At 36.9% G+C, this 2,554-nt stretch overlaps 1 pseudogene; it reads right to left on the bottom strand.

Moving 5' to 3' along the window:
• Positions 1–1,991: 1,991 nt before the first annotated feature.
• Positions 1,992–2,088, bottom strand: LOC122122915 (annotated as a pseudogene).
• Positions 2,089–2,554: the final 466 nt, after the last annotated feature.

A 2,554-nucleotide genomic window follows, 5' to 3' on the forward strand; every position in this document is an offset into this window, starting at 1 on the left:
AGAATAAGCTGCACATGAAGACATCACTGGTTCTCATTTTCAGTCTGTACCTTTGAATATGGAGGAACATCTTTCCTCTGTTCTCCATCAATTCCCTACTCTCCAGTTAGAATAATTTCGAATAGTAAAATTAGAAAAAGAGAATATAAATCATGGTGAAAAAATATGCAGAAAATTCACCGGAAATTTCTGACTAGTTCAACCAATGTGAACTGTTAGGGAAATACATGGAAACCTCATTCCCACTGGCTCTCAAAGTCTCTGCTTAGTGAATTCTTAGAAAGATGAGGAACAAGATGAAAAAGTAAGGAATAGTATCAATTGCAAGACAAAACATGGAGAAGGATCCAAGTAAATTTCTTCATTGGGCTACTGAAAATATTCAGCTTACTACAGTGCGGAAACTACTTTTCAAAAAGGCCACTCATGTGAATAATAGGGGATGATGATGAGTATACCCCACTTCATCTGGAAGCCGACAGTGGACGCTTAGACATTGTCCATGAGTTGGTGGCTCAAGTGGCAAATGCAATAACTGTAGATGGCTGGACACCCCTGCACAGTGTATATATGCAGAATAATACCAGACTGGCTTCTTTCTTACTTCATCATGATACAGATACCAATGCCCTAACTAAAGGCCTCTTGACCCCCTTACATCTTGCTGCTGAGAATTGAGATAGCAAAGAAACACTGGATCTCCTTCTGTTGAACCATTATATAAACCAGGCGTGAAGAACAACTTAGAAGAAACTGCATTTGAAATTGCCCAAAGGATAAGTATTTATCACTACCTCTATGAAGCTGTGGAAGGCTGTACAAATTGTTCTCTTAAGTCCTAATGGTCGGGTTAAGTTTCTTAAATTTCAAAAATGCAAGTCCATCCTTTGTGTCCATACAAAATATTTCCACAATCCAAATAAGGACAATATCTTTTTTTTTTTTTGCTCAGTCATGGGGTTTGAACACGGCCTGGGCGCTATGCCTGTGCTCTTCAGCTCAAGGTGAGTGCTCTACCGCTTGAGCCACAGCTTCACTTCCAGTTTTCTAGTGGTTTATTGGAGATAAGAGTCTCATGGACTTTCCTTCCCGGGCTGGCTTTGAACCGTGAGCCTTAGATCTCAGCGTCCTGAGTAGCTAGGATTACAGGAGTGAGCCACCAGCGCCCGGCAACACCAATACTTATTGTAAAAATTCATGAATTCCGTGGAATTCTTCCAAGTGAATTGCCTGCATTGGATGTCAAAATGAATTCAAGAGTTTTTGTATACATGTATAATGATTTCTGCAGAGTTTGTGATTTTTTAATTAGAAATAATTTTAACGTATCTGTTGAAATGAGTAGTACAGAAACTAAAGTATTTCTGGTGGTTGTCTGAAAAAGAATATTTTAAAATGTTCTATATTCTATGTTTGCATAATGTTCATAATTTATTTTATTCTTTCCTAGATATACTTTGAATTCTATATTATTTTATAATATATAGGTTCATTAATGTGTCCTTTCAGATTGTATTCCATATAGAAAGTTTTAGATTCCTTTTTTGCCTAGGTCCTAATATTATTTTTCTTTGGGATAAAATGACAATTTTGTCTAATTTCAAATGTTTTGTAAAGTTTATGCTATGTAAACGCCTTTCTGAGGTGAAGATTTAATACACTAATGCCAAACTAAATTTAATTTAAAAGAATTACGTTTGTTGTTACACTTGTTATTTTGTAATCAACTTTTTTTTTTTTTTTTTAGGTCTGGTCCTGGGGCCTGAACTCTGGGCCTGGGCGCTGTTCCTCATCTCTTCAGCTCAAGGCTAGCGCTCTACCACTGAAGCCACAGCGCCACTTCCGGCTTTTTTCTTTTTGCTTATGTGGTGCTGAGGAATCGAACCCAGGGCCTTGAGCATGCAAGGCAAGCGTTCTACCACTGAGTCACCTTCCCAGCCCTGTAATCAACGTTTTAATAACTGTTTTTCATTTCTTGCATCTGAAGAATGAAAAATACGAAATACTTCACAAATTTTCATATCATCCTTGTGCAATTGCCATGTTAATCTCTGTATTGTAATTTGGGAGTACGTGCTGCTGAAGCATGTAGTATTTTTTAAATTTAAGTAGTTAGTGATGCAATCTTTATACAGGCTTATATCCGTGGGTGCTTACTTGGAACAAGGAAATCTTATTGTTCCTAACAATGCTATTATTTCCCTAAAATTCTGTGAATAGGGGAAAAATTACATGTTCAATCGATTGCTCACATTTGCAATTTTTTTTGTCAATGACAATTTTAAGTCTTTTTCATTTGGAATTTGATCACACTTTCAATAATTTATAGCTAGGTCCAAAGGTGATGGCTTTTTCAAGTACTTATTGATCCAACTGAATTAGGTTTGTGGAGCTAATGGATTCAAAGTAAGCCTTGCTTAAGAGCTACTTATAACATTCTGCAGCTGACATTTTCCCAAATGAGGTCTTACTGGCACAAATGTCTACCTGACCCTTTACTCTTCTCCCATGTAGGAACAGACCAATCAGAATATCTTACCCTGACAACATAGAT

The sequence above is a fragment of the Dipodomys spectabilis genome, unplaced genomic scaffold (genome assembly GCF_019054845.1).
Source record: "Dipodomys spectabilis isolate Male_0828 unplaced genomic scaffold, ASM1905484v1 ptg000217l, whole genome shotgun sequence".
Classification (NCBI taxonomy): Eukaryota; Metazoa; Chordata; class Mammalia; order Rodentia; family Heteromyidae; genus Dipodomys; species Dipodomys spectabilis.